This window comes from Neodiprion lecontei, chromosome 1 (assembly GCF_021901455.1).
Source record: "Neodiprion lecontei isolate iyNeoLeco1 chromosome 1, iyNeoLeco1.1, whole genome shotgun sequence".
Lineage (NCBI taxonomy): Eukaryota > Metazoa > Arthropoda > Insecta > Hymenoptera > Diprionidae > Neodiprion > Neodiprion lecontei.
The window spans coordinates 6,775,696-6,797,656 of NC_060260.1; the positions used below are offsets into that span (position 1 = coordinate 6,775,696).

The 21,961-nt window shown below is 42.6% G+C and overlaps 1 long non-coding RNA gene across 1 annotated transcript; it reads left to right on the forward strand.

The window, feature by feature from the left end:
* The first annotated feature begins 872 nt into the window (after nucleotides 1-872).
* LOC124293656 lies at nucleotides 873-7,067 on the forward strand. The gene is made up of 3 exons (XR_006903546.1): nucleotides 873-2,890; nucleotides 5,349-5,511; nucleotides 5,985-7,067. It is a non-coding gene; the product is annotated as an uncharacterized LOC124293656 (long non-coding RNA).
* Nucleotides 7,068-21,961: the final 14,894 nt, after the last annotated feature.

The following is a 21,961-nucleotide window of genomic DNA, read 5'->3' on the forward strand; positions in this document are numbered from 1 at the left end:
GACAACATGAGATGTTAATTGTAATCGTTGCGATCGTTGTAATCGAACATAGAAAGCAGCACTCCGCAGTTGGAAAAAATTATTCACTGTTCCAGGGAAGTAACAACAAGCAATCGCGTTTGAATTCTATTAGCCTCGTTTCGTGAGAGATAAAAAAAGTGAACGATACAATTGTCAATTTGAATCAAAGAAGTTGGCGCGCTTGTCTGATAATCGTACAAAGTTGCAAAACCGTAACGATATTTCGACAAATGATTTGGATTGCTGATTTTCGTCCTTCTCTCAATCAAAACGTTGCGTCTGCCAACTTTGGCGCCTGTACAAGTATATAAATAATATTTGTAACTCCGTCAGAAATACCCCTTTGAGAATTCCCATGTGGTCCGAAACGATCCTTTCCAAACTGGTCCGGTTTTCCACGGTTTGGACACGGTTTCGACGTCGTTACCACCGGGAATACAAAACCCGATACCAAAGTGTCCGGCAGCCTTGAGGATCTCTCGAATCCCAGGAGAAAATCCTGCAGGTTTGGCGGCTGACCTTCGTCCTAGTTGCGTTAGCGGATGAAAGGGCGGATGATGCAGAGCAGCCGGATTCCCGAAAGTTCCCGCGTGCGTTGCAGGCAAAAGCGGGGAAAGACGGGCGGACGGATCATGGACGAGAGCTCATTTTGCTCCCTCAAGACTTGTATAAATTCAGTTGTCAGTCGTACTAACCCACGGCGAGTTCTTACCCCCGGTATCTCGCCGCTCGTCTATTTCCACCCCCTCCACGGGGTGAGCTTGCAAGCGGCGGAGTGTCGACGAGGAGAAGCGAAAGCTCCCGAGGGGCGAGCGCCGGGCGTTCACCGCGCAAGCTCTGGAGCATAACTCCCGGCTTTCGAGGTGGAGATTCTGCGTTTCGTCGACAGGTTACGCCGGACCGCGGCAGCGAAAGCCTCGCGGAGAAAAACCGCGACGTCCGAAACTAAGTCCATGTGCGCGATACGTGGTCGCGAATACGAAAATCCCGGTCTACGTTTAAGCGGAAGTGGGGGAGGAGAAGGGGAAGCGGGGGTCGCGTAAGAGCAAAAACCGACCGTCATTCCCTCGCGGAAATTCCATCCTTAATCACCGAGAATCTCGTCGCCGATACAGCTCTGCCTGCGGAAACCGCGATCATGGGTAAGCAGAAAAAGCTGCCCGAAACAGTTGCTCCGCGGAGTGAAAAAGCGGCTCGTGTTTTCGCCCATCTCGGTGGTGCTTGCGTGCTTTAAGCCGCGTTCGCAGGAGGCGGAGAGGAAAAATGTGGGTCACTTTTGGAGCTGCCGGTCACTCGCTGAGATGTGAGGAATGAGGAAGTAAAAACAACAAAAAACAAAAAAGGAAAAAAAAAACTTCATTCAACCGGAAAACATGATCGAGATTCGAGAATACCTCGGAAAATTCGACGAGCACTTCAACGACCGGAGAATCGAATGTTGCTGCAGGTATTTCGGTGCGAGGGGTAAAGTGAACGTAGGAAGCTGCAATCAAGACTCGTTTAGAGACGCCTTGACCTAGGCCCGCTTATGTGTCACATCTTGTACGACAGAAGCGACGCAAATATATTCCCATGGTTAAAAGGTGCGTGGTTGGTAGAAGATACATATTTATGTACAGAAATAAGGTTGCACCGCGACGTTCTCGTGAATTTAGAATGAGAGAACATCGGGGATACGATTCTTAAGGCTCGACCGGCGTTATCAGCGCGTTAACACGTGTTCAAATAGACCAAGTTTGGTACGGAGTTACGTAATCGTGGCTTAATAGGTGCTGCGTAGAAAAAACAAAAAGGAGATAAAGAACAGAAACGTCGTTACACCGGGGAAGGCTTAAACGTTGCGAGGGAGGAGGAGGAAAATTTTCGAACAGTAAGATAATTAAGAACCGATATGACGACGCCTGCAAGTGTCGTGATATTTTAACGAGCTCAACTTTGGCGAGCTCTTGGAAGGACGGAGACGGGATACCGATCAGTGTCTTGGGCTGTTGAAATGAGGCGGACGGTCCGCTAGTGCATTGGATGGTTTATTTTCATTCGTATTTCCTTACCCACCGCGAAAGTGAATTAGAAAGTTTTCGAGGAATAATTGCTGCAGAGTTTTGAAAGGAGAATATAAGAATAAGACGAAGAAAAATAAGAGAAAAGGAACGAGTGGTTTATTAATTGAAACCGGTTTCTTCGTTGTTCAAAGTTGTTCTTGGTCTTCCTGTTCTCCTTAACTTCCGCATCTTTTCCTCTTATAATTATACCGCAGCGATTTTTCACAGCGTAATAGAAGAAAACAAAGAAAGAGAGATATTATCGCCGTCGTATCGTCGTCAGGAAAGGAGGCCACGAAGAATAAGAAGAAGAAGAAGAAGAAGAAGAAAACTGCGAGTGTTACAGTGTGCGAAAATAGTGTCATGATTTGTGCGGTTAGAGTTTCGCCGAGTGTGTAAAATATACCAGGTCTCGTTTCATCCGTTGAACGGGTTGCACCTATTTGCAGTTGTAACTACCTCGGAACAAGTTCTTTCTTCCCCGTCACACATTCCATTCGCTTTTTCATTCGTTTATTTCCGCCGAGCGAACACCCCTGAAGATGAACTAACTTTTAACAATGCCGGTTCCGATGCATTAACACTGCACGCCAACTAGGTTGGGAAGCAGAGGTCTGTTCTGTCCCGTCGAGTGTGAAGATAGCAGGAAGCGGAGGAAAGACCGTGGTGAAAAAGGACCCACGAGAAGAGAGGTGGGAGGAAAGTGCAAAACCAGCAAATCCTTCTCCCAGACTACGTCATCAGTTTTAATATTGCAGAATAGAAGCTGCCGCCGCGACGCCGCTCCGAGAGTGACTCTCTTAATAATGAGATGATATTATCACGAGGTAAGAAAAGTGGGTGCGGTATTCGTGTATTATAGGCACTTGCCTATACATATACATATACATATACATATACATACCTTGCACACTGGTAAAAAGTATAACAATTATTAAAACGCCTTAATTTGCAAGTGAAACAGTTCAAAATTGAAAAGCAAACTAAAAAAATAAAAAAATACGAAATACCTACCATGGATGCGTACAACAATTATAATTCTGCAATTCTTATACTTTGATATTCCGTTCTGCTGAAATCCACGCATGCAAGTGAAAAAAATTGTTAAAGTAGGTTCGCAGTGTCTTAGGTCGAAATAAAAAAAAACTGTCAATTACTTTTAGTCTCGGCCATTTGAGTGGGGTTCTTCTCGGACGATTAAATACAAAAATTACTATACCTAGAATCATAATAAAGTTTCTGAATGGCAAAACAGTCAGAAAAGTAGAAAAAGCGTTGTGAAAATTCAAGTCAGAACAGCCGAAGGTCGTCAATTGAAGAAAAGCGCGAGGTGGTAACCGTGAATTGACCGAAAAAATTTGTTTCATTCTTTTTTTCCTCCCAATTTCAACTTTAGATTTGATTCGAAATTTTATCGGAATGAAAAACCGTCAGATCTCTGTTTTGGTAACCCGCGAATTGAGAGTCACCGTCGAGTTACCTGCACCGCGTCTCGTACATGCCACGTGCATAATTAAGACAAGCTGTAAAGTGAGTCTAACGAGCTGCTGAGGACTGCGTGTCACGTGGGTGTCTGCTGCATGAACTCTCCATGCTCTAATTCGTCAACTATCACGTTGTGTGTGTGCCTTAAATATTCGTATATAAGTAGGTCTCGATCGCATCAACAATTCGTGTCGTAAAATAAAAGCTCATTTCTTTCAATCGACGAAGCATGTTTTTCATTATATTTGGTAAATTTTAAAAGCAACCCCGCTAGTGTAATCTCGGTAATTTCGTTTCCAACATTTTTTTTTCTCGACTTTTCATACCTCACACGAGTTGTAGGTATAATTTACGTGTACCAATTTATACAACAAGAAGTAGCCTTGCCGTGGCGGAAGTCGAACAGCTTCGGCAGGCAGCGTGATGCCGGCGTATCAATCCGTGAAACTAGAACACGAGGCGAATGGTATTGTGCGGCATCGGAGCAATAGCTTTATTGTTAAATTGACACGTGTCCGAGGTGCAAGTGCGTCGAAGTTTTTGAGGCGGCTGGTGCGGGTGAGTGGCGATAACAAAGCAGATTTTTTTTGTCACGAGTTGGCAGGGGGTGGAAATTTTTACATCTCTTTCCTCGCATTATTTTCGACCTGCGTCCTTTTTTCTCACTTTTCGTTTTAATTCTTTGCGAACGTTGTTTCGCTTTTTGGTTAATGGATTGTCCCGGAAAATGATTTAATCAGTGGGACAGGCATTGCGGGGGGTGAGGGCCTAACGAAGGAATAATCAATCAATATTTCCATTATGAGGACATTAAAGTGCGAGAGCGTAATTACGGGTTTCGTTGTCCTTGTCGGTACGGTCCTCGTGTTTTTGAACCAAGCTGCACGTTCTACGGTTTGTTGGAAATAATTCAATTCAACCGATCGTAATCAGGGCAATTGGTGATTATTGTACACGGCCCGGACAACGAGAAAATGAGAGGGAGAGAGTAAACGGGGTGATATTCGCGCAGCGTTTCTTTCTTTTACTGCATCTCTTCTCTCGAGAGTTAAAAAGAAAAAAGAAAAACGAATTCTGTGACTAAATAATCTCACCCAAGTCTGACTCAAATTTTTATCAAACATTTTTTCACTGTAATTGTATATGATAAAGTAAACAAGCAAAGGACGAACTGCGCGCGGCTTCTTCGTGACGAGGAATATAATTTTGCTAATGCCAAATTCCACGAAAGCACTCCTCGTTTCGGGGCCGAGGATTTAAAACGCGAGTGTATGACGTACTTGTGCGAGACTTGTTTGATTTTTTTCTTTACATGCCCGAAAAGCGGGGGAACCGTTAAAAACGAGCGTATCGTCAGGGCTTGAAACTTTCGTAAACGGGGCTGGAATTATTTTGTGAAAAAACGTTTAACCCTTGCACAGAGTTAACGGAAGAAATGTTTTGAATAAAGTATTTTTTTGTTTGTTTTTTTTTCTCATTCAAACGATATACGCAAAATGGCTTTGAAACGAGAAAAGTATGCGGTGAGGAATGCTTTTTTTCTTCAAGGATTTCGATTTTGATACAATTTTTTTTTTTTTGTAACAATCCTTTCAAAATCTGAAATAATTGCTTCTGCTCGAGGAGGTTTAAAGTCGCAGCTGCAGGGCTCGGAGAAGCTTTCGTGCTTGCATCGACGGCTGCATTAGACCGAGAGACGAGCGACGCGTTACATTATTCAAGCGAAGATGACGTTCGGTTATCGTCGGGTTCCTACACAGCGATTGCCGGAGGGTTGAAATCAGTTTGTTTTATTTGCAGAAGCTGTTTCGACATCGGCAGCAGTACCGAGATGGGAAACGTCGGTTTGACATCTCGTTATACGTGCACACCCGTTATCTCGGCGCGTTCGAAAATGCTCGAGAGAGAGAGAGAGAGAGAGAGAGAATTTGATAGAAGGAATTTTATAACTACGGTGAAATAGGTATAGAATATTTTTATACTTTTTCCGGGTACGGTGAATATATCGCTATGTTGTATTATTGTGCGCGAATGAAAAGAAATCTCCTCGAGGAGAGGCTTCATTAGTGTATTTCTGAGGCATTGCGACTCTTTATCCAATTAAAATACAAGAGTTGAGGGAGGGATGCAACCCTCCGGCAATACTTTTATTCTCATTTGATTATATTTATTATACTTGCCAAGTTTTACGCGTTCGGTTTACACGGCAAAATTCAGAGATGCCTTCTCAGTTGTGGCGCAGGTTAGCATTATTTAACTTTGAAATCAATCTCATTCCGTATTATCTCTAACAGGAAATGGTTCCGGTTATTCCGCAAATATCGCTGATATTCCGTCTGGAAGTACAAAAAGCTCGCGCAGCCTTTTTTCTTTACCGACTAAAAATCGACCTTCAAATCCCTAATACATCTTCCGCTATTAATTAATTATTTACAGCACGTCCGGTCTGTAAGGCTTTGCAAAAGGAGGTTCAGCAGTTCCAAGGAGGCAATAATTGGAAGAAAATTACGGTTCACTTGTGCTTAAATCGTGCTGAGGCATCGTCACGACATGTCGCAATCATAGTGAGCGGGGAAAGGGAAGTTGATGACTGTTATTGACAGGGGTTGACGATAATCTCGTCAATTTACCGGAAATAGAACGGCGATCAAGCCAGTCTACAGGGATCTAGCATGAATAGATAAATCAAACACTGGCACCCATGGTGGCCATGCAGCATGCAATGTACACGGTTTGTTGTGTCATGGAAAAATCGATATGCCTACCTCAGCGTTTTCTGACAAATGACTGCATGCGAATAGGATCGAAACACGGCTGTCAAAGAAAAGTTTACAGGACGTATATTATCTCAGATAAAACACCGAAGTGCTATACTTACGAACATTCGTTGGCTAAGAAAATATACGAAGTCTGATATCGATACTTCGTTTCAAATCGCTTCAAATTAAGGACGAAAGTTTGGTGATCATAATCAATATCGGAGTATTGTTGTAGAATTAAATATTTAACGCTGCCAAGATTACAGAAAAAAGCGGTCCAGTGAATTTACGGAGAATATTTTCCTGACTTAAACGAGCCATCGTATATTAAAATCAAACGAATCTAATCGATTGTTAATAATTTTTAAGCGATTTCAAACGAAGCATCGATATCTGAGTTTCCGTTCAGAATTACAGTATTTTTTGAGTTTTCACCATCAGAGAGATATTCGTAGATTATGAATACATTCCATTAACTTAACGAACTTAACGAATAGTATCGACTTTCGTCTCTGTGTCAGATGATTGGACAATTTTTCATATATTTTGTCAAATCCTGGGATATTTCATTCGGCAAGGAAGGTTAAAACGTAGCCGGTTAATAAATAGTTACCGAGGTCTTGTCTCTCAAATGCCCATATTTTTCAACGTAAAAGTTACATAATTGATCAGTTGTTCAATAATTCGATAAATATATAGAATGTCAAAAAAGGAGGGAGAGAAAAAAAAAAAAAATACACACAGAGGACAGCAAAGGTGAAAACATGATCCGAAAATTGTGCTACCGTGAAATTGTAACGAATCTCAAGAATGTTTAATTAAAAGTTTTTTTTTTTACCCTATCATTTCCACATACAAGGGAACATCGGCCAGGTATATAAACCTCCCTGTTCACTAATTTTTCGCCGTACATTTTGTCTCTTTTATTTGTGTAAATTTAATTATGAATCGGAATTCGTAAATATTTTCTGTCCTCGCCCAGGATACGAATAATGCACGTATACTCCGCTCGCTGGTCGTTAAACGGAAATTGTGTAGGGGTTGAATTCCAGAAACAATCCGCCCGCAGGGCGTGCTCAACTCTCGATGTGTTTATACAATATGCATATACGGATATCCTTTTGTAATTTTTACCATTTTTATTTCCAAACCTTTTTTCGGCACAGCGTATACGGTATACGTGTGTGAAAAATAATTTCCGACAAACTCGCTTCGTCGCTACACAAGCGAACAGTAATTTCGGTAACTATTTCTGAGCCCTGAAATAATTGGGAATAAAATAAAGCCATCGGGAAATGAGACTGACAATTAATGTACGTATCGTGCAAAAAACTGTATTAAGTGCGTTCAGTGGTTTGTATTACAAGTAAGTCGATCCTCACGGGCAGCTATTTTCAACGAATTTAAGGTAAACTTGTTTGCTTTCCCGCAAGCTTGTTTTTCTTACATCCTTATTCATTTTCAATACCGTTGGTTTCCCTGCTGTTTGAAATATTTAGCTGCTGAATCGGCGGTGTTGAAAATGTTAAACCATGTCGACTCGACTCATATCTCGCGGCGTTTCGAAGGAGCTTGCAAGAAGTTGGGGGAGAGCAGGGATCAAGTTAGGGATGTTTTTTTTGGGGGTTGGAAAGCTCGTCCGAGCGAACCTAGAGAGCCGTAACGGGTGTGGGTGTAATTTTGGTGCAAGCTCGCGCTAATTAGAGCATAAAACATGAAAGACGGCGATGCTACTTTGCAAATGAGGTGAGTGTAGAGCAGAGGTTGAAAGCTTGGAGCTTGCAGCGCGTGGGCAGACAGGTTACACCTCCCACAGTCTGTTTACCCGTGTTTGCGCGGGGGTCGTAACGCGAGTTTCATCCCTCGTCTGGAGCAGCAACGGAAACACATCTTGTTCCTTTTTTACCGCATTACTTCCGGTTCACATAATCCGTGCTCGGGCAAGCGACACCTCGATGCAGTGCTTGCGCCACCGCGCAAATATACACCCACCTCATTCCCCGTATGAATCCGCTCATTCTCCATTTGGATCAGAATTTGTTCGCGTATCGTGTCAACTTCAGCTTCGCATCGAATTATGAGTTTTTTGTTTACCGTTCACGTTGTACTTTCCGTCCTCGTTTTCTTAAGCCAATCAGTGTACAAGTTCCTTATTTACTTCCACTAATCAATATCAGTTCTGTGCGATTAATCGATTGATCTTTTCTTGAGCTTTTTAATTAATCGAGTGACCGACGATTTGGATTATTCGTTTTTCCGATTGATCGATAAATCGACGGTTTCGATTCAGGTACCGATTTACCGGCAGAACTATTGAGGCAGCTTCGATTAATCGATTAATCGAAAATACAATAATTCGAAGCTGTCGGTTGATTGGTTAATTGGAAAAACGATCAACTGTAATCGTAGATTAATAGATTAATCGAAGCTGCACTAATCGACGTCTAATTTCTTAGCCAGCGTCTCCTACACATCACTTTTCAAAATCTATCCACCGTAAATCTAGATATACTAAATTTCATACCATTTTATTTCAGTATTTTGCTGATCAATTATTTACATGTATACATTTAACCTTGGTACCTTGGTTAACGAATTGATTTTACGATGGAAAAAAGATAATTTTTCACTTTGATGCATACTCGTATAGTATCTGCTGATAGGTTACGTCTTTAGACCGAAGTTTTTCTTTCTAACCGACTAAATTTATACAAGAAGAAAATATTCTTTTGAATATTATATCACCAACGAAGTTGAGACGAGACGACGTATGTTATACTATAAGGTATTCGAAAAGGGTGAATAAATAGGGTGAAATAAATCTCTGATATACGAACGACAGGAATGATAATATGGAGATATTGGGGAGTTGCGGGATATGTCGGAGACTATCGTGGCATTCTGAAGAGCCGGGAGCCGCTTATACACCCTTTGATGTATGCTTTTTTATTATCTAGAAGACAGAATCTGTTCGCGGCGTCGTTCACAGGTAAACGGATATAATCGGTTCCGTGGTTTTTTAGAGAGAGCGGAAATTTTACCGACTTTTTATATCATGAGCCTAGATTTTCCATGATAAGTACTACAAACGTTTGACCCTATTTTTCTTTATTCCATGCCAGAAACTCCCGAATGAAGCGTAGCGATGAAATCAAACGAGCCCGCTCAAATTATCAGTTATTTATTGTAAACGGGTCGGAGATGTTCGGCTTGTTCAGCTGAAAAATAATTAACGTCAGTCGTTTCGACAATAAACACGAGCCACTTGCCTTTCATTCAAACGGCAGAAACTCTTCCAGACGTTCGAAACAATTTTTCCGACGTCTTTCGCACAGTAAAAGCTGTCTCAAATTTTCTCGAGCTTCTCTAATTGCACAATGTTGCAATTATTCGCGCCTCCGGTTTCGCGTGTTGAAATTTCAGCGAGGTGGATTTTCTTTTCATTTCAGTTCATTCGCTTTCTTTTCATCCGCCGGCTGTTCACACGCAAATATAGTCTTGCGATACAAGTGCAACGTTGAAAGTGGTCACGTGTAAAAAAAAATTGAGGTCAATCAAAACAGCTAAAGTATTTCTCGGGCTCCTACGGAACCCTCTCATTGGTTTTCCTCGCGGAAAGTAATAAGAAAGAGAGGATAAGGCGGCGAGGAGATGAAGAAGAATGAAAAATTGGCAATCTCTTGCTCCCTCTCTAGCGTCTCGAGACGTTCATTTCAAAAACTGAGACGATAAGTTTGCCGTATTAAAGGTCATAAACGAGAGAGAGAGAGAAGGAGAGCGAGAGAAATACGGAGAGAGTCGAGTTATCAAATTCAGCTTCTCGACTTCGCTTGTCAGCTCTTGCGGGCCAAACGAAGAGGCTTCCGTCCCACTTAATGAAGATAATTATCAAGGTGAGCTGCTCATCTCGAGCAGGGATTTAAAACGCGAAACAGACAACGGCAGCTCCAGGTTGGGGATAAAATCCTCCAAGGAGAGAGTCGAAGTTTATTCCTTTCTCAAAATCCGGGCAGACGCGCTGCTACCCGAATTCGGTAATTATAGACGAAAAATGAAGTCCAGGAATCTCCGATGAAAGGTCAGAAGGCGATCGCTGATCAGGAACGTGGCTGGAACGGTAAGAACTCCGGTCAATTAGGGGAAAACAACGATCCAAAAAAAGATCGGGGCTGCCGGAGAGACATCGAGGCATCGCCGAAGGTCTGGGGCAGGTATAATCCGCGGCCTCGATATCTCGGGGATGAAGCTTCACGGCTGATTTCACCGGAATTGCGTGCTCTTCGGCGTCATTGCTTTCGGGGTCGGGATTTTCGCGGGCGCAGGATCAGGCTCGTGATCCCAGGAGTCCGGATTGCAATTCCGTCTCCAATTGCCGCTTGCCGGATAATTGCAGTTGACATTTCGCGCAACGCAGTTCTGCACTCGATGTGCGTAGAGTCCGGCTGTGATTCGGCGGTATTTTCGAAACTCGACTCGGTGTGGATATTGGAGCGAATGGAATTAGTCCGAAAGCGCATTTCATGAAGCGAATGCAGTCGATGATGGCGCAATGTTGAGGGAGGTGAATCGACTCTGATGCAGGTGCGTGATTTTCACTCCAGTGATCAGCTAGCGCTGCTTTTCGCACCGAATCGTAAACGGGGTTTGATTCCATTCGAATCTGTTTACCGAGTCAAAGGGGCGGAGCTGAAATTCCGAATTTGCAAAGTTACGAAAGCGCCTAATTCCCAATTATTTGGCTTTTCTGAAACTACAGAGTTTCGAACGGTTTAAAAACCGGCGGTTCCGAGTTCCGAAAGCAAGATTTCGAAAATTCAAGTTTCGCCGCTCTTCAAATTCGGAATTTCAACCCCGCCCCGAATCAGATATAAGTTGATGCCGCGTTACGTGCTTTCCGATTCCCTCGTACAGGAAGTCCCGGTATATTGCATCCATATATGTATGTACAACTTCCGCGTGTCTGAGCTTTCGCGGTCTCTTGACGGTGCTTTTATACTCGGGTTTATTCCGCGCCTGGCAGGCTAACGAAGGGGCGAATTATGCGCGATATATCAACGAACCGCAAACTGTGCTGCACGCGGAAGAATCCCTAATGTTCCATTAAAAAAATTATTACTTCCTGCTAATTGAAACTCGCGTGATATCCTCTCGCCTATCGGCTTTCGGCTTTCGGCTGGATGTATAGATAACCTCGGTTAGTTTGAGCGGGTGTTTTATGGCCGGTGGAAATAATCTCCACCAGGTTGGGTCAAATATCTATTTCCTGAGGGGAGGCATTCACAAGTTTCTCCCTCACTCCTCGAACCCTAAAACTTTGACCGCACTAGACCCCGAAAGGTCACCTCCAGAGGGCGGTTTGCAACAAATAGAATCGCTACCTACTTGGGACAATTACCGTCGTAATTCATCCCGAAATTTTGACCACTTAACAATTGTCGAAACGTAATTCGTGCGGTCGGTCAACTTTTTTTTCTTAGATAGTTTGCCAGGAAACTATTTTGTTCTTTGTACAAACATGTGTCTGCAAATGCGTTATTCGTCATACGTGATATTAGAATAACTCAAATTCGGGATCTCTTGCGCAATAAACCAGCAGCGCACATTTGTTCGAATTCATAATATTCATAACATACAAAGTGCATTGAATGGAATTAAATCTAATTAAGCCAAAAGGGTGTCGAAAAAGCATTAAAAAATAAAGTAAAAGAAAGAAAAAAAAAAAAAAGAAAAAAACAACAACATAAGGAGAGGAGGCCTGGAACCAGTATCTCAATAAATAGTTTTCCAAGTTAAATTTCTTCAGTAAACCGCTGCTGTGGCAAAGAAAAAGAACTGTGAATTGTAAATTGTAAACTTTCATTGAAAATGTTCAGCAAATAATGTGCTGGGTTGTATTATAGAGCATTTTTTTCTGATACCAAATTCGTATAATTAGTTGCGTTTCAATTGATAAAAGCTGTTTTGATAAATGAATTTCGCACAAATCATCGGATGTTATTGGTATTTCGATAAAACGATCGTGTTTCGAAATATAGTAATCCACTTCGTCATATGCAACCATAATTGATGTAATGTGACTCGATTAGTCGATCCACTGAAAAACTGGATAAAAATTCAATTTGAGCTAATCTATCGGCAATCAGAGTGAGCTATGATTTATTGAAATTGGATGTACGGTACGGTTTTTTATAGAAGAAAAAGAATACGTCTGAAAAATCGTTGATAATTGAACTCTTTTCGTACGGTTCTCGTTGTTTTCGTTCCAGCATGTCGCAGGAACATCGCTGTGATTTAATTCAACTTGATCAACGTACAAATGCTCCTAATTGTCACTTTTTATTTCGATTGTGCGCTTGATGAATCTCTTATCAAACCGATCAGCAGTGTTTTGTTATAATTTTGTGAAAGAAAAGAATGGAGGTAAAAAAACAAAAATACCCGATCGATTGATCAAAGTATCGGTTTTTCAAAGACGCGAAGATCGAATCGTTACAATTGTAGAAAGTCCAAGTCCAAAAAATTAAAAAAAGTACAAAATAGAAGTACGAAAAAATGAAATGCATAAATGTCAAAATACAAAATAGAAAAATCGAGAATCTGCAAGCGATATTATCGAAACTAATTCTGATGGTTCGATATTTTGGCATTCTACGTTATTCAACCACTCCATTTTTTAGCTTCTCTGTACACGAAACTGTCTACAGTTTTAAATCCCATAAACAAAAATTCTCTCTCCTTCAAAGATTCGACATCACGACCCTTCTATTTCTCGATCTTTCCACAGTTCTACCAGCACCCTCAAGTTGAGAGAGAAGGATACAATATATCGAGGATGGAGAAGCAAAGTGGCCTCCTAGTCGGCGTATCGGGTAGAGGGTTCAATTAAATTTCAAAATGGACGTCCATTGAAATATATTGAACGTTACCCAACGATTATATAACCTTGCCCAGGTATCCAAAGGCTTTAGGAATAATCCTTGAAGCTTAGCGTGCGCTTTCCAGTTTATGGAGAGTTTGCGGGTGTCGGAAGGTACAAGAGTATGTATATCTTATACCTTTATACCTGTAACGCGGGTGTGTAAAGCGCCGCCTGCATCCCCGCCGCCGAGCTTTGCCGTAAGAATTACACCGAGCTTTTCTCCCTCTCGCCACGCTACGGGGCCTAAACTTCTCCGCACTTTCACCCCTTCGTCCCGTACCGATGCCCATGAAGTAGGTATCTTAGACCGAGGCGAGCGACTTACTATCTACTTTCCATAAAGTGCGAGTCGTCCCCCCTCCCCCATCCTCCGCGATTTCCCTAATGCGATAACGATATATTAACACGGAAGCCTCGGGTGGCTATTCTCCACTTTCTGAGGGAAATCTACGCTTAAATGTTGCTCGCGTAAATAATTTACACCTCAGACGTTTTTCTCTCATTCTCTTTTATAGACTTTTTTACGCGGCGTGGAGAAAAGTGTGAATTAAGCTACTTTGCATGTAATAAACAGTTTTCATCTATTTTTTTTCGCGCTTAAACATTGGAAAGCCGAAAACTGTGTAATCGAAGGAAACAATATTCGTACTAGTACTCCTTAGCCTGCAGTTATAATTTATAGAGTAGAAGGGATCGACGAGTAAATAGGAGAACAGGATAGAGTAATGAGCCTAGAAATCGATGAAACAGCATGAAATCCTGACCGTGTAAAAAGCAATTTTCCAAACGCTTTCTGAGAACAATGAAAAACGCAATTCAATTCCGCTGAAAGCGAAAAATTCGTGGTTTTGTTGTTAACAATTTTCTTTAATAAAATTTACGATCACCCAAAACTGAAGCAGGCAAAAGTTTCGAATATTTTCCAACAGATCCGAGTCAGTGAATAAATAAAGCTGAGTGAAAAGTTGTCATACAGGGATGATATCCACACCCCGTAAAATATGTTCAGCAATTTAACGTAAGAGCGAATAAGTGCGTCGGAGTGCTTTGCAAGCTCACCATTCTGCTTCACATGTGGTTGGGTGTACGGATACAATCTTCAAACAGCTTCTGTCGGCACTTGGCACACACAAAACTTTTCACTCTCGAAGTAAACGCCACGCTACGAATCGAGACACGCCCTGAAAGCGGAGAGAGAAACGCGATACTCATTCCGATCAGATCGGAGCAACTATCCCGACGAGTCGCAGCGAAGGACTGAAGAGTGATCGACAACATTCGAACATGTTGTTGTCGCAGAGGTGAAGGTCTGCTTGGTGTGGGGCGGATTTGAAATGCCGAATTTCAACAGTTCCGCTAGCGCCGAATTCGAATTTCTCGGTGGCGTAACTTGAAGTAAAGAAATCAGACTTTTACGAAACATCTAAATTTCGAATGGTCGAAAACTCGACGCTCAAAGTTCCGAAAGGAAAAATGTAGAAAAGGTGAGACTGAGAAAATTTAAAAATCTGAAACATCGAAATTCCGAATGATCGAAGATTTTCAGCTCTGTGAATTTCTCGCTTGGTGAAATTTCACCGCTTTTATCTTTCTCTGTTCCGGATTCTCGATACTTTTACGTTGGAAATCCTGGTAAATCTGATTTTCGCTTTTTCTTATTTTTTACACCCACTTGTTGAGTAAACAACGCTGTGTGAGTATATTAGATTTGAATTTTCGGAATCCTGCATATCGGAACCTTGAGCCGTCGGCTTGCCGACCATTCGAAACTTTGTTGTTTCTTCAGAGTTTGATTTCTTCGCTTCAAGTATCGCAACTAAAGAATACGGAATTAGGTGCTTTCGGAACTTCTCAATCCGGAACTTCAACCCTGCCCTCTTGGTGTGAAAAATAATTTTGTACCCCTTAGACCAGATAATTGCGTTAATCCATCGATTCATCATGAAAGCGTATCGATTGTTTCGCCGTTGTTGCAGAATTCAGCGGTTCGGAATATCGGTGTTGCACAGAATGCGGCATGAATCAAAAGTGAAAATAGCAACAGAACACAAAATGAAAAAAAAAGAACCAAACCGGCCTGGCTTTGTGCCAGTATTTGAAATCGACAATTGAGATTTCGCGTTAATGCACGTGTGCAGTCGAATCGTTGGATAAACAAATCGGGGCTCGGCTGCAAGCTCGTAGAGAATATGTGTTCAAGCAAACGTTGCAGCAGCTTTGTAACGACCGAATTATCGCGTGCGGTAGAACAATTTGTAACGTTTTAGTGGCGCGGCTGTTTTATTTGAATTATCTGATCACGTCCCGCCCCCGGGTAACAGCCGCAGTATCATACGATATCCTGTGTAAAGGACGAACGGAAATACACGCGGGGATCATCTACGTGAGAATCTCCCTCGAGTCCGCGCTCGAGTTTTCTGCTGCCGGTAGCCGCTTTGCGGAGAACTTTCTCAATTACACAAATTTCAAATTACACACATGCAGCTGCGTGTGAATATATTATGTCCGCGCGAGATTATATATCCTTCGCGTTATTAATTCGGAGAATAAAAAATTTATTCGCGAGTTTGAAAACAAAAAAAAACAAAAAAAAAAAAAGACACGCACACATTTCTCGCCTCTACCTTTTTAATTAGGATCGATGGAAAATATCGTTATGAAAGTTGATACCGAAGCGGACGTAAATGTTGTGCGGAACTAATTTGCGACTCTATAATGAGACGTAAACGTGCGATGCGGTTGAAAAGCTGTGTCCTGTGCTTGCAGGATGGAACAAACGGCCATTATGAAATGGGTTTAAACTTCGGCCATTTTTCCTCAATAAATCAGAAGCTTTACCGGGAAGATAGTTTATGGGAAGTCAGCTTTTTTTCACTCTCTTTCTTTCTCTTTCTATTTTAGTCTCGTAAATTTTTAACAACGTTTTAAAATCAGTATCGGGGTGAGTTATAGCTCGAGGCGCTGCCACCACAGCGTTAAAAACTTCCTTTACACGGTTAATTTATCAGAAATATAGAAAGTTTCAAAGTGACAGAATTACTGACTTTTTCTTTAATTTTAATCGACCAAGTTACGTAAGCCCTGTTATATTGAAGCTCGAATTATTGTATTTTTATTTTATATTTCCGGCCAGACAAAAAAGTGGCTGAAAAATTATTAGATTTCGACAAATTTCTTCCGAATAATTAGTAAATTAGAAATAAATTTGAGATCGTCATTTTCAGTCCTTCTTATTCCGCGACTAAGATATAAAATTACAAACTAGACTTTAATTAGTCCCAGAAAAACGTACAGTAATTCTTTCGAATTTCAAAGGTGAAGTTTCCGTTTCCGTTTCCCTCCGACGGAACTTAATTTCTTGTTGTACGGAATATCGCGACAATGAAAAACTTTTCAATGAAACAACGAGGTTGAATGATGAGTCGTAACAAAGTTAGAACGAAACCTAGTGTTTCTTTGCACAAAGTGAGTAAACATCCGCGCGTTCAGTTTTCCAGTAAAAATTACAACTGCCGTAAAAAAAAAAAAAAAACACTCAAAACTGTTCCAAGTAATTATTTCGCATATAGTTAAATTATAAAGTAAACGATCGAGAGTTGACCAGAGACGTTGATCCTTTTTCTCTCATCAACTCCTTCGAACTTCCGAACCGGGAATAAATTGTTACGATCTAACTCGAAGTCGGGAAGCTCTTGAAATATTTCTTTCCAGGAACGATCAATCTCAGCTTCAATGCCGCGTGGATAATTTCCCGCGAATTTCGGTAAGGAAAACTACGTGGCTGTTCGACGAGTCCAGCTACTTGATTTTGCACAGGTTTCTTCGGATATTAACTCACGTCCAGTTCCTTTCCTACCATTGGTTCATTCCGTTTGACAAATGTCTCCGCGCCCCCATCATTTTCGCTTTGGTGCAGTCATGCGGGACGTTCGTGGGGTTTGGGATAAGGGGTCCGAGAGAGAAATTCGAAAATTGATTTTTGTGAGTTCATCCCCCGCCGCGGATTCCCGCGTGCTTCGTGAAAATTATGCGCAAACATGAAGATCAAGTAAGATTCGACGATGAGCGAATAAAGCCGGAGTCGAAAGCTACGCTTGTCGGAATCGATTCCGTCATTAAAGCTTGCCCCTAATCAACGCTCACCCCGGACTTTCCTTGTTACCGCTGTTTTATATCCATATTATTATTGTGTACGAGTAAAATCGGACCGACGATCTTGATTAGCAATTTTCGTCCCGCCTGGTTTAGTCGCATGTTTCGTGCGATACGCGCTTCGAGAAAGGCCGGTGGGATTTATTTAACGACTTTGCGAAAACGACGATAACGATCACGAGCCGTTACCGCGGTCAAAAGTTTTCGTTAGTCTGGGCGGTAAATTTTCGGCTCAGAATCCGCGGGGAGAAATGAGAGAATGCGTTTCAATTAAGACCGAGAATTTGTCTGAATTTTCGATTGACGTGGGAATTTCCAAGGGGAAGCTTTTTCCCTGCATGCGATTCTTTCACCCCTGAGACGTTCGAGTATATCGATTCTCTTTCCCCCTCGGTTATACAGGGTCCTTCTTTCGTTCGAGCGGAACGGCGACTTGTCCTCTCGTGCGATTATTGTCTTCGGACTGAAAGATCACGAGGGGAGTGAGAGAAGGGGGATTGAAAAGAGGAATCGAGGGCAGAGAAGATTGAGAATTTCACAAATTCACCGTTGCCACTCGGCGAGACTCGATCTTCTGTACGTAGGTGTGGATTTTCAGTTTTTCTCAACCGACCTCTACCTCAGGGATGACGAACGTTGGAAACGAATCTTGCCGATCTGGCATCCGGGATTCCTCGGCATCAAATACTCGTCTATCCAGGGGCAGCTGGAGGAGCATGAGTGTGTGAAAAAGGCGAGGATTTGAAGGGATCCGAACGAAACGAGAGGAAATCAATCGGCGCTTATGACGGCGTGTATATATAGATCGGTAGTTATCTGACCTACATAGAATACGAACCATAAATCTAGGAATATATGTATAGGGAATTGAAGGCAGCTCGGCAAACGTAAGCTTAGACGGTGGAAGCCTCGGCGTAAACACGAATCTGCACTTACGGGAGGGGAGGGGTGCGGTAATGGCCGGGGAGGCTTCGAAAAGAGGAGTGGAAGTCGTCGGGCGGGAGAAAATATCGAATTCGATCGCATCTCTCGCGCAGACACCGCGGAGTCATGCTTTTACCTCCCGAATACACTCGAAATGAATTCGGTCTTGCTCAAAGTAGAGTAAAAATAACGGACTGGTGTTCCTTGCGTCGTTTCTCCGCAAAAAGCTCGAGGGTTAAAAAATTTCTCACGAATAATTTGGTGGGTCAAGATTCGTAGACGGGTTGTTTCGACAAAGAGCAACGGCTCTTAGAAAAATTGGACCTGGACTAAATCGATATGAGGGCTTTTTGACGTTCGGTATCCCGGACCTTAATATATATTATATACAAGCTCTGGTCTCAGAGGACTGGCCAAAGTCGCAAGGAGTAAAAGATCGGACCGCGAGTTTGCGGGGAACTATTCGATTGTCCCGCAGTGAGGATGCTTTCTCTTGTACCACTCTGGCTTCACACGTATCAACCTAAACTGATGAAACTCGAGGTCCTTCTGATCCAACGAAATGGTTTTCGTCTCGAGGTAAATCGTAAAGAAGAGAAAAATCCCACGCAGTGGAATCACTCGACTCTTCGATCCATTACCGAACGCGAATCGATTTATCGTATTTTAGAAAGCTCGAGAAGTTTTCGGTCTCGTTCATTTCACTGGTCAACAAAAATTCAATTTTTCTATTCAACGTGGAAACTTTTAACCGATTGCGTTAGGATCAAGGTTCAGTGTAATAGAATTGACATTAGAATATTTTAGATACGATTAGTTTTACTGTAATACGAATTTTTTTAGTTTTTAGAAAAGTACAGTTCTTACGAACAAAAGTGAAGTTGTATTTAGTTTTACAATACACTGGTCAACGAAATTTTGCAACAAGGAAGATGCTTAATAATTTAAAAATATTTATACACTTTCGTTATCAAACCCTATTTATTTTGATTCGATCGGGTCTTGTTTTTCCGTTACAGCTACTGCCGGTAAAATTGAATGCTTATCGTTTTGACTTGCTTTATTCATTCAGGGTGTTTTTTTTATTTAGAACATAAATACCAGCCAGTCAGTTAGAATAAATAACAAAACAAAATGTATTTAAAAATCATCAAGCACCTTTTTTGTTGCAAAATTTCGTAGACCAGTGTTTTCAAGTAAGTTCGGTCGCGGAACTGCACACCGACGGCTTTGCAGTGAACAGCGAGAAACACTCGAGATATTTTACAAGCTTGTCGTGAATGGGCGCAGTTTACGTAGCGGCGTGCACGTAACGCGAGTGCATTATAAACGGGCGCATACCTCCGTGATGCTCCATGCATGCAGAGTCAGGAAGTAGAAGTGCGAGTCCAGGAAGGCGTACTCAAAGGGGTAATAAGTATGAAGTGTACAAGTAAACTTGTCTCGATCCTATACACAGCAGCTATCTCGTAGGTACCTAGACGGGGCAAAAGCCGGGGTTAAACTTCGCGTTTACCCGGTTCTATGTTGGTACTTTGTTGTTCCACGATGGTGGCAAACTTTCACCGAGAAGAACTGACGTCTACATGATACACCTACTGTTGTCAGCTGTACCCACACGGCTCGGTGGAAATTTACAGACTCAAATGACATTGTGGCATCGAGCCTGAGAGTTTCGCCTCTGGAATTAACGGAAGGAAAGCGCTGTGAAAAAATGTCTGAAATTGTATAGTTTTCTTGGTTTTTTTTTTTTTTTTCCTTCGTTCTTTCACCCGAACGAACAAATCTGCGCTGTCCAAGGCGTTGGACTCGTCTTTTGATAAATCCCAGCAAAAACGACCAGAGACGTGCTTCGTTTGACCGCGGAAATGACGGCGACTTTTTTCAGCAATCTGAGAATAGCGACACGCAGTAGCGTAGCTGCGGCAATACGTGAGCCGGGATTCGCATTAGGGGAGACAATTTTTCCGGCGAATGGCCTCGTTCTTCGTTTGGCTCTACACGTGCAGATTTTTTACGTTCATTAATTTTTGCACTTGCGTTATACGTCACGGGATCGACGAGATACGCGTCAAGGAATTTGGTACACAACGGTGCAAAAGTCAGGACCGAGGGATTCGGGGTGGTGAAAGTTGGGAAGGGAAAAGCTGCTCGGGCATCAGAAATTAGGCATGTTACGGTAAAAGTTGCAGGGCTGAGATAACCGCTGGCAAGTGAACAACTAAAAGCATTCAAGTTGAAATACAGACCCTGCGGAGGGTCTGGATTTGAAACGAGGGCGGGAAGAGGCTTCTTCGCATCCCCTTATTCTACTCTTCGGATTACTGCAGGGCTAAATAAGGCGAGTCATTCCCCGGGCCAAGTACGAGAAACCGGCTCTGAGCGAAAGGGGGAAATTATCCTCCGTATCCTATCAAAACGTTTGAAAATCATGGCGTCGCAATTGCGAGAGGCGAGGGAGACTGTTGTTTTTTCTCTCCGTCTCTCTCTCTCTCGTCTTGTTTTTGCGCCGGGAGAAGAATCTCCGGAATTCACTCCCGCTTATCATTTCGAGAAGCTTCCCGATCGATCCTCGCGATCTTCGCGACCCTCTTTCGCATCGGCACTCGAGAATCTCGAGAGGGTGTCTTGACCGCGGCGGATAGAACGAGGGCGGGTTGTTTGGGCGGGAGTAAATATCCTTGGAGGGTAGTTAGACGGTCTTTAAAGCGTGTTCAGCGCCCGACCTCTCCATTCTTCCCTTTTCCCTCCCTCTAGCTCCGGTGGAGAATTACGATCAGTGAAACTCAGCGGCGACGCGGCTATAAAATTTTTCATTAGTCAGTCCTACATCCCGAGAGCACGCAATCAACGCTGATTAATTGAAAGGTAAATTTAACGAACGATTACGACGTTTCAACCGTGGTAGCAGAGACTCGCCAGATTTTACACGACGATGAAGGAAAAAATTCGTTCCCCGTGACGAAACATGACGAGATAATTCTACGAAGCAGGAATCATTGTCGGTGATGATTTCTCCTCGCATGCGGCAACTCGAAACGAATATCCGTGTATATATATTATCCATACATATATATATATTGTATACCCACCTAAGAGCATCCGGAAGCGCCACACGAACGAATTCTTGACTCGTGCAGCCGGACGCGGGAATTGTAACCCAAGCCGATTAGGTCCAGCATCAGATTATACTAATTAAGCTGCGTAAGCTGATACCTCGAATCCAACACCTGGGCTTGGTGCGAAGTTGATCTGCACGTCGCGAGAATAACATTCGATATATGTATGCGTAATAATTTGTATACCTAAAGCGAAAGTCTCCAGCTCAGATGCCCGGGGTGTAATTTATGAATTTTGTAGCCAAAGTGAGGGATAAAAATGAGGAGCTAATCTAGGCGCATCTTGCGGTAGGATCGTGCGATTCGAGTTAAAAGCTCGGGGCGTCGTAATGAGCTATATCGCCAGAACGAGGGAAAGCTTCGCTGACCATCCGAGGCGAGCTTTCCAACCCCGACCGCAACATCCTCTCCCATCGGCCCCTGAGTCCAACGACCCACTGGCTGCCGGGTAAAATATGAAACTGCAGCAATATGCAGTAAAGACCTTGCCACTCCGGTATCACTCCGGTAACTCCCTCCACCCTTATTTCACAATGGCTT